Source organism: Canis lupus, chromosome X (genome assembly GCF_048164855.1).
Source record: "Canis lupus baileyi chromosome X, mCanLup2.hap1, whole genome shotgun sequence".
In the NCBI taxonomy this organism is placed as follows: Eukaryota; Metazoa; Chordata; class Mammalia; order Carnivora; family Canidae; genus Canis; species Canis lupus.
In genome coordinates, this window is record NC_132876.1 from 108,246,405 (window position 1) to 108,269,024 (window position 22,620).

Consider the following 22,620-nt stretch of genomic DNA (forward strand, 5'->3'; position numbering starts at 1 on the left):
CCACAGAAACAGAAACAAGATAAAAGAGGGGGGGAGAATGGGAAGGAAAGAGAATATAGTCTCACAGAATGAACCAACAGTATTCCACTTGGTTCTGGGTGTATTTTGGTCCGTGTGTTAGAAGATACTAATCTCCACCATTATAAAACAAAACGAGATAGAAAAAAACAAAACAAAAAAACAAAAACCCATAACTTGCATATCTACCAAAATTAAATTGAATATGTTGAAGGGAATCCAATAATGAATAATATATCAAAGACATGTAAGTGTAGAAATATGAAAGTCAAAAAGGAAAAAAGCTTAAAAACAAAGAGTTGTTAAAATACTGTAGTTAAGACAGGAAAAAAGAAAAAATATTGGAAAATTTTAACCTGAAATATAAATGAATTATAACGAAAAAAACCTCCTCTAGTTCTATATACAATTTTCCCTCAGTCCTGGAACTTTCCAGTGCTGCTTGGTCAGTAAACTTGATCTTCCCTCGTTCTTCCAGCGGTTCTTCTGGGGGAGGGGTCTGCTGCACTGATTCTCAGGTGTCTGTGCCTGAGCAGAGATGCCCTGCCCCCTGCTAGGTGGCCAGGCTCAGTATAAGCTGTTTATCCTGTGAGACCTTTGTTCCCTGGAGGCCCCATCTCTCCTAAGTGAAAGGTAAAAAGAAGAAAAATTAAATAAAAAATGGCGGTGGCCAGATCTCCAGCTCTAGAGCACAGAGCTCCCCTCAAGTACCGAATCGCAGTCTCCCAGTCCATACTGGCCTAGATGATCCTGAGGGCAGGCGCTGGTGCACTGATCTGCACAAATTGAAGGGCTCCCAGTGGCAAGAGAGTTCTCACTGTCCTGTGCCTCCCAGGGTCTGCCTCTCCTGAAGGGAACCTAGGACAGCCATCTCCATCAGTTGCTGGTCTCTGGGGTGAAACGGACTCTGATGTTGGCCCGCATTACCCGCCAGCTTCTCCCAAATGCCCTGGAGTGTTGTGGTGTTTCAGTCCTTTACTTAGATGCAGCCATGGTTTGTGGTGAGCTTTCTCCTGGGCACCCCTATTCTTACTGTGTTTCAAATTATGACCTATTTCCCTGCTGAGCACTTTTCAGTCAGGGGGACTCAGGTTTGGATTTTTAAAGTTCCCACCTGTCAAGGGCTCAGCTTTTGGACCTGGCTTGTCACAGCTCCCCTTTTGGGCCGGTTTGCCTGGCTTGCCATGGCTCCCCTCCCCCCACCTTTTTTCTTACCTTCCTACCTTGTCAGAAGCGATCACTTTTCTCTCTGTAGCATCTGTTCTCTCTTTTCATCTCAGGTCAAATTCGTGGGTATTCATGATGTTTTGAAAGTTATCTAGGTAAGTTTGTGGGACCAGATGAATTCAGGACTGCTCCTCTTCCACCATCTTACATCCCCCTCTCTCCATTTGTTTTAAATCATACTACATTTTAGTGTACTTCATTTAAATATTGACTTTCTTATAAAGTTTTCTGTTTTTCCCACATGTCCTACCTATTATTATTATCTTCTTAATTAGAAAAGTTACATATCTTTATCAAATTACCAATAAGCCATAGGTGTATTTCTGTGTTCCTAATCATATAATTAATATAATTCCTAAAATGTATCCATATTCGTCTAGAAGATATTCATTCCATACATGCTTTTTCACCCCATTCAGGTGGAGTGGAAAACTCACAACTTAATGCAATCCCCTCCTTCTACTCCATTTAGGCTTTATAGAAGGGTGGGCTTAGGAGACAAAGGAAGGATTATGAGACCTTAGGCAACCATTTTACTTCTGTCATTCTCAGTTTCTGTTACAGGAAAAATGAGAGTACTGGGCTGGAAAGTATATTACAAGTCTTATCATTACACTTGATCTTTGAACAATGCAGGGCTTAGAAGTACTGACACTCTTACAGTAAAAAATCTGAGCATAACTTTTGGCTCCTCTAAAACTTAAGTATTAATAGCCTACTGTTGACCAGAAGCCTTACCAATAGTATAAATAGTCAATTAACACATACTTTGTATGTTATATGTATTATATACTGTATTCTTAAAATAAGCTAGAGATTTAAAAATGTTATTAAGAAAATCATAAGAAAGAGAAAATACATTTATAGTACTGTACTATATTTGTGAGGAAAATCTGCATATAAATGGACCCACATAGTTCAAACTGTGTGCTATTCAAGGGTTACCTATATTATTATTATTTTTTATGCAACAAACTTTTATTCACAAGTAGAATTACATGCACAACCCAATATGTAAAACAGATAGAATTAATATGTAAAATGTGGAGCTAAGTTGTTCGTTGGGCATTAGAAAGCACAGGACACTGTCCACTTGGCCTTTTCCCCATATGTATGTGTATTTATACATCTATTTGAACAATTTTTATTTAGCACATACTGTGTGTCAGGATCTCATATAGGTGCTGGAGATAGAGTATAGAGTTGGCAAGGATATGCAGTTGGCTCTTATGTGTCAGTTGAAGTTGGCTCCAGAACACCACCAGGTTTAACAGAAAAAGAAGAGTGAAGAATGATCTCAGATTTTTTTTCTTGAGCAATTGGAGTGATGATGTGGTCTTTAAGTGAGCTGGGGAATACTATGAAGTGGATCCAGTTGGGGGGATCAGGTACCAGGAGTTCAGCTTTGTACATATTAGTTAGAGATGTCTCTTAGACATCTAAGTGGAAACATGAAATAGGTAGTAAGATATATGATTCTGAAGTTCAGAGAAGACATTTAGGAATGGATATATCAATAGTATGAATATGAGAGTCAAGAGCATATAAGTAGTATTTAAAGCTATGAAACCGGATAAGATAACCAAGAGAGTGAGTATAAATATAAAAGGGATTAAGTCCAAGGATTATGCTCTGGGAAATCTGATGATTAGAGAGGTCCATGTTGGTAACGTGTAATCAGCTGGAGAGAAAGAAAGAATAGCCAGAGAGTGGGAGAAAAACTAAGTGAGATTGGTGTCCTGGAAGCAAAGTAAAGAAAATGTTTCAGGTATAAACAATAATAAACTGTAGCAAATGCTACTGCTAGGTCAAAAAAGATGAGGACTGAGAACTAACCATTAAGAAAACTCCATAGTGCCTGGAACTTGTAATGGTGTTTTAAAACTATGGAACTAAAATCCAGTAAGTCTTTTCTGGTCTGAATCTCTTCATGGAATCCATTTCCATATGACTCATCATGAGGATTTTTTTTGCTAATAAGGCATTGCCTGTCACATTTGCTTACTTCCCTGATGCTGGCCACCCTTCTATCCCATAGTGTATTACCTGCTATTATACTCTCCCCTAAGGGATTTATAACAATTAACTTCCTTCTATCATCTAGAACTATGTTCAAAACTACCCTTAAACCTGGACAAACTGAACCCCTGCCCCAGGCCCCTAAATCTAGGCCACACAAGAGGCCCAGTACTTTAGAATACCTTCCTCAAAAATTTCCAAGGTGCCTCCTGGTGGCTACTACTGGCTGGAGCCAGCAGTTTCTTTCTGGGAAGGCCACTCCTGGACCAGACCAAGAATAAATATTCTTTCTGCTCTTCTCATTCTGCTCAAGGATCCCTCTCCTTTCCATTGGTACTAGTGTGTGGTAGGAAGGGGGGCAACCAAGACTGAGAGAGATCATATTTTATAAATGCAATGATTATGGAATGAAGAGTTCAAGAAAACATGGTTGAAACATCAGTTGTTCCACATTTACTCCATAAAATTCTGAAATATATGTTTATTATGACCAGAAAATGAATTATTGTTCACATTTTCCTGCATATTCTGGGTAAGATTTGCATGTGTGCTCATCATCAATGAAGTACAGTAACAATGCTTGAGAGACATAGGCTGAGGGAGAAGCAGGCTCCCTGCAGGAGCCCAATGTGGGACTCTATCCTGGACCCCGGAATCACGCCCTGAGTCCAAAGGCAGACACTCTACTGCTGAGCCACCCAGGCATCCCTCCTCATCTCTTTCTAAGATTATCATCTATTGAAATAGCCCTAACTCTTAAAATGATATTGTATTTTTTAAATGATATTGTTTTAGTTAAGGTCTAATTAGACCTTTCAAAGTCAAAATACTAAGTATTCATACGTGTATACAAATTCTCTTTTGGAAACTAGGTAGTATAGTGCAATATATAATTACTTCTAGAAGACCTGCCAAATAAACACATTAATCAGTCAAGGAATGGAAACAACCTAAATGTATAACTGTATGAGAAATGGTTACACTTGGTATATTAACTTGATAGGATATTATGCCATTGTTTTATAAAATATATCAGCAAATTCTTTGATGCTTCATAAAAAGGTAGAATGTAATTTCCTTCTCCTTCAATATGGGCTGGACTTAGTGACTCATTTCTAATGAATACAAAGTGATGAAAGTCATGCTGTATGACTTCTAAAGCTAGCTCGTAAAAGGTGATACAGCTTCCACCTGGCTCACTCTCATGGGAAGCTCACCCTTGGAATCCAGCTATGTTTTAAGGAAGTCTAAGCAACATACAGAAGTCACATGTGTTTCTGCTGACAGCCCAAATGAAGCCAGTAGTCATCATCAGTCATCAGACATATAAATACGAAAGTCATTACATAATTTCAGCCTCTAGCATTTGAAATACCCAAGTTAATATGATGAACTGTCCTGCCAAACTTGCCCAAATTGAAGATGCTTGATGCAAATTACTCTTCTTGTTTTAGGCCGCCAGGTTTTGGAGTGATTTGCTGTGCCACAGTAGATATTGGCACAGATTACATAAAAACAGGGAAAATAAAGCTTAGGATGTATGAGGTAGAAAAAAATTCAGGAATCAATATATAATTATACCTAGTTAAATGATTCTATGCACGGTCCAAAGACTGGAAGAAAATATGTAAATGCTATTAGGGTTTGTGTTAGGGTGGTGGTATCTACAAATGTTTTTCCCCATTTTCCAAATGTTCACATACATGTACGGAACAAAGAACCAAAAAATCTCATTTATTAGTTTTTTTGAGATTTTCTGGTTTAATATAAATATTTAAGGAACCATGAAAATAGTGAGCCTTCGTCTGTGATCTGACTCAGTATCTCATTTTGTGCCAAAACATCCCTGGCAGCTTTCATAGTTTATCAGCCAAGCATACATTGAATACAAGGCAGACATAATTGAAATGTATTCATTTATCATAAATTAAAGATCTTAATTGGAAGCAGACACCCAATGCAGACATCTCCCATCTGCTGTTGGTGATGTTGACATTAAAAATGCCAGTACAGTGAAACTTATTAATTATATATTCTGGGGACCTAAAAACCATTGACTTCCATCTGAAAGGATCCAGACAATCAACTCTTGCATTCTGACTGCAGGACAAGAGGGCCCTGCACATATCTACAAATGACACTTGGAATTTTCTAAGAAATGGTAAGCAACAAGGGTCTATTTTTAAAAGCTCATTTATCTCCTGTCATCAACAAATCTGGAGGAATCCTCACTGAAAACCAACCAAATTTGGAGCAAGGAACAAATTCAGAGCTCTCTTGAGTAAGTCCTCTGTACCATAAAACTTCTGAACCTACATGCCTTAGCCATGAAAACAGAACAATTTTCATCAATAACTAAGTATAAAATTTCATCTTTGCTTTGGAATCCTTCTAGGGTTTTAGATCAGGTCTAGTCAAAATGTGGTCCTTTGACCAGCAGCATCAACATCACCCAGAAGCTTGCTAGAGATATAAAGTCTCAGCCCCACTCCAGACCTATCACATCAAGATCACTGTGGTGGGGACCAGGCATCTTCATGTTTACTAACTCTACACATGATTCTGATGTTCACAAAAGTTTGGGAAACATTGATCTAGGTCACATTCACACCAAAATGTATCTCTAAATTTTGGACTTCAAGATATCACCAAGAGATTTGTACCCATGCCCCTTTGCCCCTCCTCACTGCCCCTCCATCAAAATGGTACTCTTGGGCATGGCAAGCCAAGGTGATGATAAATAAATCATATTGTTTGTCTGTGAGCAAAATTCTTAAGTATGTCAAATGTGCTTTTGTTTACCTCTACTCCTTCCTTCTCTTCTCCTTCTACCCATCCCCCTTCTACCTCTCCTAGATGAATTCTTTCGGCCTTCAGGGTTGGTTTTTTTTTTTTATTTTGTTTTTGTTTTTATCCTTGTTCCAGGCTCCTCTAGGCTCCTATAATGCAAGGTGATACCCAATCTCTCTGAACCCCTGACAAAATAGAAAAATAGAACTGTCTTCAGTCTGTTTTTCTCAGTGCTCTACTTAACCAAATGATAGTAATTGGTGTGTTAGTTAAATAAAGTTTTGGTAGAGGAAGGTGTAGATAAATTTTGTTTCAAATTAACTTTATTGAGGATTAATTTACATACAAAAATGTGCCAGCTTATATATGCAATTTTGACATATTTTTACACTCATGTAACTACCACACAATCAAGATATAAAACATTTTTACTATTTCAAAAATTCCCTCATCCCCTTTTGCAGTCAATCCTCTCCTGACTCCAGGCAACCACTGATCTACTTTCTATTATAGATTAGGTTCCCCTTTTCTAGAATTTCATGTAAATGGAACATGTAGCATATAGTCTTTTGTGCTGGCTCCTTTCACTTAATGCGTGTTTTTGAGATTTGTCTATATTCTTCTTTTCTATTGTGTGGTATTTCATTGCATGTATATAACATGATTTGTTTATCCACTCACCTGTGATGAACATTTGGGGGGTTATGTACACTTTTTTTGGATATCATGAGAATACCTATGAACATTCACATACAGAATGTTTGGGATTTTCAAGCATGAATTAAAATACACCTGGACTGACATCTGAATAATATACTATATTTTCCAGGGCAAATGATACAAAACAATGATAAGAGGGCAGAACATTTAGATTCAAACATGGGAATGAAGGATTGAATTTGTGACATGTAAAACCACTGTTCTTTATGGCAATATATGTCATTTGTCTCTCCACTGTGTATTTTAAAAGGACACAGATATATGTAGGTTCCTAAGTATTATCCTGCTGATTTATTTGGGTAGAGTGGAAGACAATGCTTGTACCTTGTCTTTCCACTGCCGTGATGCATCTGTGTTTTGTTAGTGTGATGTTCAAATATTAATGTAGCACCAGTGGCAAGCATATGGAAGTCCAAACAAAATGCTAAAGGTTGCTAATGACTTTTGAACAAACTCTGTTCAAGTGGGCCTGTTTGATTTGTAAAAAAGATTCTCCCCACTAAGCTGTTCAATAGTTTATTCTGTGGATGTTCACACTTGGCCTGCAGGATATCCTTTTCTTTTGTCAACATGAGCCAAAAAAGCTATCATTATGTAGAAACTTTTCATTTTTTTATTATATGCCTATTTTTTTACATCAAGATTGTATACTCCTGGCCATGAGATGTTGCTTTCAAGCATTATAAACTTTGGGGAGAGAGGAAATCTATAAAATGAGATATTTATCATTTCTGGTTTTTTTTTTATTTTTTGTAAAAAGACACCAGAAAAGCTGCATCAAACTGAAGGATTTGGGGATTTATGAAGTGATCAACCTGAATTAATTACTAGACTCATTCCTTCATTGATTTGTTCCAGGGAGATTATCTTAGTTTGGGATCCTCCCAAAAGCATATCCTGCATCACAGGTTCAAGTGCAGGTAATTTGTTTGTAAGGTAATTCCAGGAAGCCCTGGTAAGAAAAGGGGAATTGGAACAGGAAAGGGAAGGAAACCAATGCAGAGAACTTTATCAAACATGTTGTCACTGTGAGCAAATGGGGCTCAGTTCTGCTGAGGAACTCTGCAAGAGAATGCAGAACAAGGTAAGAGTTGTCTGCTCCCTATTCTACCCCCGAAAGGTCAAGGATATTAGGGCATCTTTTTTTCCATCCAGTGCCCTAAACATACTTTAGAACAATGTGTTCCAAGGAGATACAGTTAGAACACCAACAGCATCTACTACATTTTCTGCTGTATAAGTTATTTTTCATTTCAGCCCATTTCAAAGTGATCATGTAAAAGTCAGTCACCTTATACATTTTATCACACATATTTGTTTATAAGCATCATCCACCTTGCATGTTGTATTGATCTTGCTAAATAGGCATATTTTTCAGTTTTCAGTGCTACCTAATTCTAAAGGACTTCCTTCAAGATCTAATTTTCACAACACAAAACAAATACCTCAAAAGTAACCAAACATTTCATATATGATATTTTTCCTTGTGGAGAAACCATGTAGTATTGTTTAAGAAAATTATTCAAGCGTTAATTCTAAATTGCTTCATAGATGACTAGTCACCTCTATTTGAGACTTCTAAACAGAAGTATAAATAACTATTTTTTTTAGTACAAGGATTCTTGTAAGTTTACTATCTGCATCAGAAATGCAATTAGGAAATGTACAGTTCTGTAAAGTTAGGAGGAAAAACTAAACACCACAGTGGCATAAATGTTTTGGGATAATAATAAACATTGAATGCATATACAACTTCATACAAAGCTTTCAGTAGAAAACTACCACCAAGAAACAACTTTGAGTCTCAACCTTTCTATTTTAATCCCTCATAGTGCCAACTATTTAAAGACATGGTTTTGTGAAAAAGGTATTTGTGAGAGTAAATAAAAAAGAGAGTTAGGTCAGCAATTTACAATATTTCCATGCTGTCAACATACTCCATACTCTGGAACCGAAATATCTGGGAGCAAACAAAATAGTAAATAATAGAAAAATGCACTGCAACATTATCCTGCACATATCTTTCCTTTAATCTTAATGCAAGATCCCATGGAGGCAAGAATGAATTTGGAATTTCTGCCAAAGATCCTTTGCTGGAGGTTATTTCTCTGTAATCCTGACCTATGAGTGTTCGTTTTAACAATCAATTTTTGTGCCTGTATGAACAATTTTTCCTCTTGGTGTTTTTACTTTTGTTTTCTTTGTATTTACATAATAAGAATGTTAGCACATTTTCAACACAGTCCAATTATTTACTGCTTTGTCCATGGTTCCCAAAATAGATCTGGAAATCCTTGTATCTCAGCATCATAACAAAACATATATGGTATTGTTCAAATACCTATAGAGACTTCTGAATTTAAAATATTTTTTGCTTTTTTTATTCTTGTAATTTAGGTAAAGACAATGTTAGATTGCCACTAATGAAAGGAACGGTTTATAGCAAAGTTTTTAAGATATTATTCTGGTATCTAAACCTCAAAAGTAACATGCAGAAGATGGCTTTATGTACCAAATTATTAATTAAAGTTGTTTCATGAGACACCACAAAGTCAAGGCTGGACTAGGGGGAGCCTAGTGAGTGAATGAGATGAGTGACACACTCACCTAGGGTGCAATATTTATGGAGGCACCAAAAATCTTATAGTCAAAGTATTTTAATGCAATATCTTATAAAATCAAAATTAGTGCAAAAATTCATCATTAATAAAATATAAACATTTTAGCAAAGATGAGACCAGTATTACTGATTTTGTCTTTTGCCTCAAGCTTCAATATGGCTCTGCAATGCACTGTTACTTATCCTAACTGTATTTAAAATGTTATTTTGTAATCACTCAGGATGTTTATTTCTATTATTTATATTGTACTGAATCTTTGGTTCTCTGATCTAGCATCCTCTTTTATCCTCTAGTTAGCCCAGAGCTGATTGGACCATATACACTTATGTCTTATAGGTTCTCTTCATCAAGTTACTGATCAGCACAGCACATACTGGGCAACCAGAACAGATGCTGGCAATTTGACCATACAAGTACGTACCAGATGAATACCAGCCATGATCACATCACCAAATGCATTCCAGGTATAAAAATTTTATGGATAATGGAGGCATAAATCCAATAAAATGTCAAAGGTCTTATATCTGAAATCAGGTTTTACTTATCACTTGCACTTTATTAATGCATTCAATACCTTTATTGTTTTTCTAATACATGAAACATGCATTATTCAAAAATAATCAAATAAAAAGAAAAATAAAATAATAGTCAGTAAAATATCACAACTCAAATGTAAAATATATTAATGTTTTGGTGGAAGATACTTCCAAACATCTTTCTATGCAGATATGAATATGTATACAATTTTATATACATAGGATCATACTATATATAAGATTTGCTAACATGCTTTTAACATACCACCCTATGTTACTGGCATTTTCTATGTATAAAGATCTAAGTATTTAAAATTATTGCATAGAACTCCATTGTATAAAGTGTAGCTGATATTGTCAGTGGACTGCTTTTATCTCCTCAAACCCCTATAACTTATTCTGTGTCTGCATCCCCCAGTTCCTATATGCTTTGCTTCCAATGGCTTGCACCTGTGGTCTTCAGAAGGGTGTCTCTTCGGCTACTGGAACAGCTTCAATGACACACGGAGCCAGAAATGCTTGAGTATTTACATGCCTTCATAGTAGCCCCATAGCTAAGGACTGATGTGACTGATATGAGGGTATGTAAACCCAACAATTTTGCCTCAAAGTGGGACAAACTCTGAGATCTATGCTCCAGAGCTCCCTGCATGATTAGGCTGAGACTGAGACTTCATCTGATCATATCTTGACTTGCCTTCCTCTGATTCCCTATCTTGCTTTTTCTATTCTTTTACTAGTTTCTCCTAGAAGTACTTCCTTAATAAATTACTTATATATAAATCCTGTCTCAAGCTTTGCTTTTACAGCAGTGCAATTCCTAGAAATATAATGTGAGCCACAAATGTGAATCATATAGGATTTAAAATTTTCTAGTAGCCACATTAAAATAGTAAAAGAGGGTCACCTGGATGTTCAGTCAGTTAAGCATCTGACTTCAGCTCAGGTCATGATCTCAGGATCCTGGGATTGAGCCCTGTACCTCATGTCAGGCTCAGTGAGGAGTCTACTTCTCCCTCCTCTATCCCTACTTGTCACCTCCCTTTCCCCTCTCACCTCTCCTCCCCCTCTTCCTGCTCCTGCTATCTCTGTATCTCTCAAATAAATGGATGAAATCTTTAAAGAACTAGTAGAAGGAAACAGATGGAATTAATTTTAATAATGTTTTATTTAACTTAATATATCAAAATATCATTTCAACAGCAAATCAAAATAAGTTATTAACGAGATATTTTACATTCTGCTTTTGTATTGCATCTTTGAAATTGGGTGTGTATCTAGCCACATTTCAAGCTTTTGTTAGTTACATGTAGCTAGTTGCTACCAGTTTAGATAGCACAAGTCTAGAGAAACTAAGACATAAACTACCATATCTTATTTGACTATTGCCCTATTGATAAATGTTAACTTTGTTTCCATTCTCCTTCCATTATTTAATGCTCTGATGAATATCCTTGGGCCTATTATATCTATATGATCACTTCCTTAAGATAAAATCCTAAAATTTGATTCGCTGTATCAAACTACCCTTTGGAAGTGCAGTTGTCCATTTTTCCTTCATCCCTGGCAACACTAGGTCTTATTAGTCTTTTTCATATTTGTAAATCTTATCATGTGAGTTTAAGCTTTAAATTTTCTTTTCACTTTTTTGCAAACCTAAAGACAGTTTTTCCTTTCTCATTAACCCTGAAGAAAGTAGGTTAATAGGGAATTCCTACTGCTTTTCTTATCTCAGACATGGAAGAGTCCTGCACACATAAATATGTAATATTATAGTATACAAAATAAAATTCTATATATTATCCTCAGCCTCTATTAAATTAAATTAGGGAATAATCTAAAAATGGTCTCATGGGACATTTTATATGATTCTCCAAACTGGCACACCTGTCAATTTCTGATTGTCAAAGAGGAGAATAAGAAAACTAGAGGCAGTTACAGTTTCACAAAAATTGAGGCCAGTGTAACAACAAATCTATGTAATACCGAAGTACCTTACAAACATTCCAATTTCATAGACTTAGACTACTTGCTGATATTACCTGTTCTGGAAGGGAATTTATTTAAAGGCCAATATGGATATTGATTTTTAAATGAGGAAGATAGCTAAATGAATTTAATATAGCTTGCAAAACGATCTCTTAGGCTCTAAGTTGTTTGTGAGTCATTTTGCAGGAAGAGTGAAGTCATTTATCATGACTCAGAATTGATGGTTTCTAAGGCCCAGTAATGAATAGGAACACCCCATTCCTGATATAAAGGATGTCATTTTCTCAGATGATCAAGAAAGCCAACTTTAGGGATTTCCAAATATTTAACTCTTCCATTTCAAACAGTTATATCCATTGGATCAATGTATCTTTTATTTAGGGAATGTTTTGTAACTATCCTATCTTTTGAGGACCACCTATAGGATATAGTTCTTAAAAGTAGATGTTCCACAGCATTTAGACTGAGACTCTTCTGTTAACTTTATATTCCTGTTCTAAAAACATGTATAGGCTAAAAAGACTTCTTCAATACTATCTGATTTCAAAATTAGGGTTTTGAACAAAGACTTTCATAATTCCTTAGTACATGTTTTTTCTACTCCCTTGTACTCTGCAGCTCATGCTTGTGATATAAGGGCTTGGTATTCTGTTAGAGTGGTAATAGAGATAAGCCCTTAAAAACAAGGCTCAAAAGTTCTTAAGAGAATCACAGTTTGTCCCTTGCTATGCCCATCATCTGCTACCTAAAGCATTTGGCTACAGAGTTAAAAAAGAAAAAAGCAAGCACCTATGAATTGTTTTAATGCAGCACAAGCTAAAGGCTCATTTGAAACCTCTAACACACAATATCTATATTAATTTGTATCATCATAAACATGCCTGAAGCTATATCACTACAACTGATAAGATTTTTCTTCATGCAAGTTATGAATGATATCATGGTCTACTAGGATCATGGCTTACTTATATCCCATTTTTCACCCACAGAGAGGTTATAATTGTATTTAACCCCAGAGTCTCATGTTGAAGGTTTTGGTTGGGACTACCCCTATACCAAGAATTGTATCATAGAACTGTCAAAAAATGGAAACTATGCTAAATATTTCAAACAGGAGGAACTTATTCCAGAAAGTTTATGATAAAGATGATCAAAGACCTAAGGAACCAAACAGCAGACAGGGAGCTAACTCAGAGATTAGTAACAGCACGATACCATTACCCATCTAAGGTTTGAAGGGAGAGAAGGGAGAACAACAGAGTTGGTATTATCAGAGCCCAGGAATCAGAGAAATTCAATGGATATTAATCAGAGCATGTATGACCAGGGGAAGCTGGGACCAGGGAGGTCGTCTGTCAGGACCTGGAGCTGTGGAAGAGATATGGCTGCTGCCAGAGACACTGGCCAAAACAGAGAAAGAGGGGGAGATATTCTCTATCTTCTCCCTTCCTTCCATTCTCTAGTCCTCTACCAGAGCCTCCAATTAGTTTATCATGCTTGGAAGCCAGTTGGTATTTGATTCTGGAATATGTGGTCCTTGACCTACAGAGAAAGGCAGAGAAGGGCAAGAAATGGATCTGAGAGTAAACAGGCAAATAACTGGCACGGCAACACAGACACACATACACTCACACACACACACCTTCAGAAATGAATTTGATATTTTCCTTCCTTCTATATTTTGCATATTCTGCTGATTTCCCTAGGGATATCTGTGTGTTTGTGAATTTATATATTTGAGAATATTTTGCCAAAATGAAGGAGTAAATGTGTGGCGTGTGTATGTATGTATATGATTATATATAGAGAGAAATACATATACATTTTTGCAAAATACTGGGATGAATAACTTAAAGAAATGGGCATTTATTCAGTCATTCCATAAATACATATTGAGCACCTACTAGGTATCACTGACATTATGAAACTCATATACAAACACAATTAGTCATCAAAGCCGAGTGTGGCTGCTGAATTACCAACTCATCCAGCACTCTTGTGTCTCATCTAAAAAATGAGGTACAATCTAGAAAGAAAAGACCAGGAGTAAAAAGTAGAAACTAGACTTTAATTTCTAGAACAACCTTTATTTTGTGAGTAATAGATTAACTCTTCTTGAATAGTTTCCCTGTGTGTGGTATCTCCACAATTATATTATATGGCACCAAGAAGTACAGACACATTTTGTACCTTTCTTACTGATAAAAGCTCTCCACTCAGCTACTCAACTGATAATTTTCACTGAGATCTTTGTTTGGTGTTAGGCTGGTCTCCTCCAAACAACTCTTGAAGAGCTGTTATAGCTCAAATTTTTCCTCTCTTCTTTCTGTGAACTGGGCTTTTTTTTTTTTTTTAATAAACCACTGTTAAGTTGCCTCTTCTTGGCCCTAGAATTTCCTCTGGCTTGACTCTCTTTTCATACAGTATCACTATATAATCAGGAAAGACAGAAATGAGAGACTTTTTAAAAAATAATACACAGGAACGGCCACCAGTAATTCCTTGAATATGTTGCCTTCTAGCAGCTTAAAAGATTGTCCACATGGTAAAGTTTCTTCTTTTTCTCAGATGCTCCCTTTTGCATCTTCAATGAACCTTGCCTTTAGTAAATTAGCAGTAAGGATCTCCTAGTTTCTGCAGCTTAATATCCTTCTGATATAGTCAGCTCTTAAAGGCAAGTTCCCATTGCTCTCAGTACATGAAGATCTTACACCATCACTTTAAAATCACTAAGTCGCTAATGGGGATAAAGAGATGGATAAGCTGATAAAGAAACTGGTTAGAAAATAAAGATGCAAAATAATTATTATAAACTTGAAGAGAGAATACATAAAAATAGCACATTTTATGGCTCATTGCCTTTCATGAGATTTTATATTATGTGCAGTTTTATACAGAACTCACTAAAAGTGTTGACTATAAGTTCCATGATTGGCTATTGAAGGTTATATATGATTTCATAAGAGAGAAGGGAAAAGAACTTTCTGCAAGGTGTTGAGAGAATAATTTAAGCAAAGACATAGGCATTTATTTATTCTTCCCACAAATATATATTGAACACCTACTAGGTATCACTGGCATTTTGTTGAGCAATTGGGACACCTTTGTAAGAAAGACAGACATGACTCTGTTCCATTTCCTCTTGCTGAGTAACAAATCATTCAAAATTTAGCAGCTTAAAGCAAATATTTTATTATGCTTATCGAGTCTGTGGGTCAGTAATCATGACAGAAGCACAGGAGGGGTAGCCTGTCTTTTCTTCTTGATTTCTGGGACCGCAGCTGGAAATTCTTAATGACTAGAGGCAAACTGATTGCTGGATATTGGAATTATCAAAGTTTTACTCATATGTCTGGCATATGGGTGGAATAATATGAAGACTAGAACTTCCAACTAGAATACTTGGCTTCTTTTCAGCACAGGAGTCTCAGGGAAGTTGGACTTCTTATATGGTGCTTCAGGGTTCAAATTGCAAGTGTTCCAGTGAACAAGGAGGCAGTTGCATTGCCTTTTATGACTTAGCTTGATAAGTTATTCAGTGTCACTTCTGATGAACTCTATTCACAAAGCAGTCATTGGCTTGCTTTAATTCAAAGGGAGAGGAATTAAATTCCACTTCTTGATGGGAAAATCATGAGTTCACTTTGTAGAAAACCATGTGGGATACATGATATTATTATAACCACCTTTGGAAAACACAGTCTATGATAGACTCGTTCTTACAGAGTTAGAACTACTGGATAATTTATTATAAAATAATCACACAAGTGAGTGAACTCAGTGTGAAGAAGGAAACAAATGTGGTTACAAAACTACAAATAACAGGAGTCTAACCCAAAATGAGGATTTTGCAAAGTTTCCCCAAGGAACCAACCCTTGAACTTCATCTAAATGATGAATAGGAATTAACCAAGCAAGGTATTTGGAGAGGGAATGTAGAACAAAGAGCTTTTCAAATGAAGATAACTAATGCAAAGGTACAATGGCAGAAGTGGCTGTGACTTGTACAAGGACCTGAAAGGAAGACTCACATAGCTGAAGCACATAGGAGAGAATGTAATACATGGAACTCTGTAGGCCAGCAGAGCCTAGTTAGAAAGTCTGATCTAGCTCGATCTGCTCATTTCTCAGATGAACAAACAGATTTGGAGACAAAAGTAGCTGAGATGCAACCTGAGCCTAGGACTCTTGACTGCTATCTCATCCAGTCACTGTTCAATATAACCAGAGAATATTGAAAGCTTATATCTTTTATTTTCCTGAAGTAGAAAAACAGCTTAGGTACCTTGGGTATCTGAAACTCCATAGAAAAAAATAGACCTTCCCTGCAATCTTTCTGAAATAATTTTAGAAACTATATTTATAAGTTCACCCTAGAAAGATAAATCTTTTGTAATACATTGATGCAGAACAATGGTTGGACAAACTTCTCTTTAATTTTCAGAGAGGTGAGACACTAAAAGAAGCTATCTGCTTCCTTTGTAATATCAGGAACTTCCCTTCCTATTCAGTATAAGGACACCTGTGAATATACTTCTGAATGTTTTCATTTCAATTACATCCCAACCAATAATGTCAATCTGAGACATTAATGGCTCCCAAGATTATTAAATTTTAGGCAAGCCTAATACTCACTGGATACAATAGGATTCCATTTTCCAACTTCATCAGTACTTATTTGAAATGTTCTGTTGAGAAATGATGTCTTGCCAAATGGCTTTACATCTTTACAAAATAGGCTATAGTTGAATTCATGACCAGGTTATTTTTGGCCTTAGGATGTACTCTGGCAATGCATCAAAGAGTGGATTGTTTTGGTGGTCTCCAAAGCTTGGTATGAGAATCACTGGTAATCCATAACAGTTCTCATTGCCCTGTAGTATGAATGTTCTATAACTTAACAATGACCATATCTTTATTTCTTTAGAAAATCATTGGTCTCTTTAATGGCTGATAATGTGCCAGTCACCACCCCTCACTGCTGCACACACATAAAGATTATAACTAATTTGACAATTACTGAGAAACCAATCTTAGAAAATCCAGTATAAATTGATTAGTGTCATATGCCCAGGTGGCCATACAACCTAATTTGCCCAGAAGAGTCCTGGTTTGTACCTATTGTCCTGGCTTAATTATTAACATTGCCTCTTTCACTTTATTTTTTTTTATTTTTTATTTTTATTTTTTATTTATTTATTTTTTTTTTGCCTCTTTCACTTTAGAGGCAATCCAGTGCTGGATTGGATGATGCTTAACTGCTCATCACTAATCTGTTGTAATTAGCTCTGCTCAAAGATTGAATATATTAGATTTTCACTCTCTACCGTTTGAACTGAAAAATGAAATTAGACTCCTATGATTAACATTGAAGCCTAAAACTGAAAATTCATGAAGTAGAGAGAAGTGGGAGGGTCATGATAGGCCAGGAGTGAGTCAACATTATGAGTAACTCAAATTTATGAATAAGTAGGAGCTCCAAAGTTGAGGAAAAAATCTGCAAAATAGTGAGAAATTAGTTTGGAGGGGAGAGAAGAAGCGACTCATAAAGAAAACCAACATGTTTTATGTAATACTAGAAACTCATATGAATACTCATGAGAGCTCAATGCCAAGCCAATCTGCCATGAGACTGAGTCTCATTCTAGTGCCAATTCTTGGACTCCTGTTGAGATCATTTCTCCATTACTGATTATCCTACTTGAAATTTCCTTAGAAGCAGATCTTAGTAAAAGAATTTCAGTATAGGTAGTTTATTTGGTAAGTGATCCCAGGAAGCACTGGTAGGGGAGTAGGGAGTTGAGACAGAGAAGGTAAGAAAGCCAACATAAGTATGCTCTTGAGCATATTACTGCTGTAGGAAACAGGGGCTTAATCATGCTGGGAACTCCTGGAAGACAGCGTAAAGGACAGCCCAGTCGTCCACCCAAGGGGAAAGGAAGCTGAGATATTTACTTACCAGTCCTAATCATCACTGTTGGATTGCTTTTCCCAAGACTGTTAATTTCTTGGCAATTCTGGCCTGCCCCTTGTGTAGGCTGGGTATGTGCCTGTAGCCAGAGGAAATTCTGAGAGAGATAATTCCATGTGCTTGAGTTAAGACACCATTAACAGGAATACTGAGTACCAAAATGTTATATATGGGCACCAATAGAACCTATATTGATCATGTTACAAGTAGTCTGAATGTGTTTTACTTCACTACTACAGAAATTGCCTATGACAGTGCCTAATCATTTATTTATTTCTCCTTCCCAAAATACGGAGAAGCACCTGTCATATTATCAGATTTTATGAATTTCATTGGGATAATGCAAATAAGTAGTACAGATCACTTTAGTAGGGGTATTTGACCCCAGAATAGTGGCCTCTTAATTTTATAGAATACGTGAGAAATACTGTTTTGTTAGTTTGAATTATAGTGATGTTGAAATTTCCTTCAAATGTATATCTCTATTTGCTCAATGTTAATAAGATACATTTTCTTTCTTTTTTAAAAAGTAGAATACAGTGTTTGCTTTCCTTCTCAGTGAACTTTATCTATACATAATAGTAGAAAAATTAGCCATCTTACATTATTATTTGTAACTAAAAAAAAAATAAGAAAACGAAGATTTAGATCCACAACATGGAAGTGAATCCTGATGAATGTAGCTGCAAATCTAATATCTGACAGCTAAATTCCACTCATTGGTTCAGATGACAGAAATTTTCCATCAGCAAGGCCTGTCTTTCTTTTTAATAAATTTATTTTTTGGGATCCCTGGGTGGCGCAGCGGTTTAGCGCCTGCCTTTGGCCCAGGGCCCGATCCTGGAGACCTGGGATCGAATCCCACATCGGGCGCCTGGTGCATGGAACCTGCTTCTCCCTCTGCCTATGTCTCTGCCTCTCTCTTTCTCTCTCTCTCTGTGTGACTATCATAAATAAATAAAAATTAAAAAAAATTATTTTTTATTGGTGTTCAATTTGCCAACATTTAGAATAACACCCAGTGCTCATCCCATCAAGTGCCCCCTTCAGTGCCCGTCACCCAGTCACCCCCACCCCCCGCCCACCTCCCTTTCTACCACCCCTAGTTCGTTTCCCAGAGTTAGGAGTCTCTCATGTTCTGTCTCCTTTTCTGATATTTCCCACTCATTTTTTCTTCCTTCCCCTTTATTCCCTTTCACTATTTTTTATATTCCCCAAATGAATGAGACAATATAATGTTTGTCCTTCTCCAATTGACTTATTTCACTCAGCATAATACCCTCCAGTTCCATCTATGTTGAAGCAAATGGTAGGTATTTGTCATTTCTAATGGCTGAGTAATATTCCATAGACCACATCTTCTTTATCCATTCATCTTTCGATGGACACTGAGGCTCCTTCCACAGTTTGGCTATTGTGGACATTGCTGCTATAAACATCGGGGTGCAGGTGTCCCAACGTTTCACTGCATCTGTATCTTTGGGGTAAATCCCCAGCAGTGCAATTGCTGGGTCATAGGGCAGATCTATTTTTAACTCTTTGAGGAACCTCCACATAGTTTTCCAGAGGGGCTGCACCAGTTCACATTCCCACCAACAGTGCAAGAGGGTTCCCCTTTCTCCAGATCCTCTCCAACATGTGTTGTTTCCTGCCTTGTTAATTTTCCTCATTCTCACTGGTGTGAGGTGGTATCTCATTGTGGTTTTGATTTGTATTTCCCTGATGGCCAGTGATGCGGAGCATTTTCTCATGTGCTTGTTGGCCATGTCTATGTCTTCCTCTGTGAGATTTCTGTTCATGTCTTTTGCCCATTTCATGATTGGATTGTTTGTTTCTTTGCTGTTGAGTTGAATAAGTTCTTTATAGATCCCGGATACTAGCCTTTTATCTGATAGGTCATTTGCAAATATCTTCTCCCATTCTGTAGATGTCTTAGTTTTGTGGACTGTTTCTTTTGCTGTGCAAAAGCTTCTTATCTTGATGAAGTCCCAATAGTTCATTTTTGCTTTTGTTTCTCTTGCCTTCATAGATGTATCTTGCAAGAAGTTACTGTGGCCAAGCTCAAAAGGGTGTTGCCTGTGTTCTCCTCTAGGATTTTGATGGAATCTTGTCTCACATTTAGATCTTTCATCCATTTTGAGTTTATCTTTGTATATGGTCAAAGAGAGTGGTCTGGTTTCATTCTTCTGCATGTGGATGTCCAATTTTCCCAGCACCATTTATTGAAGAGACTGTCTTTTTTCCAGGGGATAGTCTTTCCTACTTTGTCAAATATTAGATGACCATAAAGTTGAGGGTCCATTTCTGGGTTCTCTATTCTGTTCCATTAATCTATGTGTCTGTTTTTGTGCCACTACCACACTGTCTTGATGATCACAGCTTTGTAGTATAACCTGAAATCCGGCATTGTGATGCCCTCAGCTCAGGTTTTCTTTTTTAATATTCCCCTGGCTATTCGGGGTCTTTTCTGATTCCACACAAATCTTAAAATAATTTGTTCTAACTCTCTGAAGAAAGCCCATGGTATTTTGATAGGGATTGCATTAAACGTGTAAATTGCCCTGGGTAACATTGACATTTTCACAATAATAATTCTTCCAACCCATGAGCATGGAATATTTTTCCATCTCTTTGTGTCTTCCTCAATTTCTTTCAGAAGTGTTCTATAGTTTTTAGGGTATAGATCCTTTACCTCTTTGGTTAGGTTTATTCCTAGGTATCTTATGCTTTTGGGTGCAATTGTAAATGGGATTGACTCCTTAATTTCTCTTTCTTCAGTCTCATTGTTAGTGTATAGAAATGCCACTGACTTCTGGGCATTGATTTTGTATCCTGCCACACTGCCAAATTGCTATATGAGTTCTAGCAATCTTGGGGTGGAGTCTTTTGGGTTTTCTATGTACAGGATCATGTCATCGGCGAAGAGGGAGAGTTTGACTTCTTCTTTGCCAATTTGAATGCCTTTTATTTCTTTTTGTTGTCTGATTGCTGAGGCTAGGACTTCTAGTGCTATGTTAAATAGCAGTGGAGAGAGTGGACATCCCTATCTTGTTCTGATCTTAGGGTCAAGGCTCCCAGTGTTTCCCCATTGAGAATGATATTTGCTATGGGCTTTTCGTAGATGGCTTTTAAGATGTTGAGGAATGTTCCCTCTATCCCTAACTCTGAAGGGTATTGATCAGGAATGGATGCTGTATTTTGTCAAATGCTTTCTCTGCATCTATTGAGAGGATCATATGGTTCTTGTTTTTTCTCTTGCTGATATGATGAATCACATTGATTGTTTTACGAGTGTTGAACCAGCCTTGCATCCTGGGGATAAATCCCACTTGGTCATGGTGAATAATCTTCTTAATGTGTTGTTGGATCCTATTGGCTAGTATCTTGTTGAGAATTTTTGCATCCATGTTCATCAGGGATATTGGTCTATAATTCTCCTTTTTGGTGGGGTCTTTGTCTGGTTTTGGAATTAAGGTGATGCTGGCCTCATAGAACGAGTTTGGAAGTATTCCATCTCTTTCTATCTTTTCCAACAGCTTTAGTAGAATAGATATGGTTTCTTCTTTAAATGTTTGATAGAATTCCCCTGGGAAGCCATCTGGCCCTGGACTTTTGTGTCTTGGAAGGTTTTTGATGACTGCTTCGATTTCCTCCCTGGTTATTGGCCTGTTCAAGTTTTCTATTTCTTCCTGTTCCGGTTTTGGTAGTTGTGGTTTTCCAGAAATGTGTCCATTTCTTCTAGATTGCCTCATTTATTGGCATATGGCTGCTCATAATATGTTTTAAAAATCGTTTGTATTTCCTTGGTGTTGGTAGTGATCTCTACTTTCTCATTCATGATTTAATTAATTTGAGTCTTCTCTTCTTTTTAATAAGGCTGGCTAATGGTTTGTCTATCTTATTAATTCTTTCAAAGAACCAACTCCTGGTTTTGTTGATCTGTTCCACAGTTCTTCTGGTCTCTATTTCATTGAGTTCTGCTCAAATCTTTATTAACTCTCTTCTTCTGCTGGGTGTAGGATCTATTTGCTGTTTTTTTCTCCAGTTCCTTTAGGTGCAAGGTTAGCTTTTGTATTTGTGTTCTTTCCCGTTTTTGGATGGATGCTTGTATTGCGATGTATTTCCCCCTCAGGACTGCTTTTGCTGTATCCCAAAGATTTTGAATGGTTGTATCTTCATTCTCATTAGTTTCCAGGAATCTTTTTAATTCTTCTCTAATTTCCTGGTTGACCCTTTCATCTTTTAGCAGGATGGTCCTTAAACTCCACGTGTTTGAAATCCTTCCAAACTTATTCTTGTGATTTAGTTCTAATTTCAAAGCATTATGGTCTGAAAATATGCAGGGGGCGATCTCAATCTTTTGGTATCGGTTAAGACCTGATTTGTGACCCAGTATGTAGTCTATTCTGGAGAAAGTTCCATGTGCACTTGAGAAGAATGTGTATTCAGTTGCGTTTGGATGTAAAGTCCTGTAAATATCTGTGAAATCCATCTGGTCCAGTGTATCATTTAAAGCTCTTGTTTCTTTGGAGATGTTGTGCTTATAAAACCTATAGATTGTAGAAAGCGCTACATTGAAGTCACCAAGTATAAGTGTATTATTATATAAGTATGTCTTAACTTTGTTATTAATTGATTGATATACTTGGCAGCTCCCACATTCGGGGCATATATATATTGATGATTGTTAAGTCCTCTTGTTGGATAGATCCTTTAAGTATGAGATAGT

General features: G+C 36.8%; 1 long non-coding RNA gene across 2 annotated transcripts in view; it reads left to right on the forward strand.

Moving 5' to 3' along the window:
* The window catches only part of LOC140628649 (uncharacterized), a 207,710-nt gene that overhangs the window by 62,542 nt on the left and 122,548 nt on the right, over positions 1-22,620 (forward strand). For both annotated transcript variants that reach the window (XR_012026675.1, XR_012026676.1), the window contains exon 2: positions 9,732-9,859. This is a non-coding gene — a long non-coding RNA (uncharacterized lncRNA). The remainder of the gene's footprint in view (positions 1-9,731; positions 9,860-22,620) is intronic.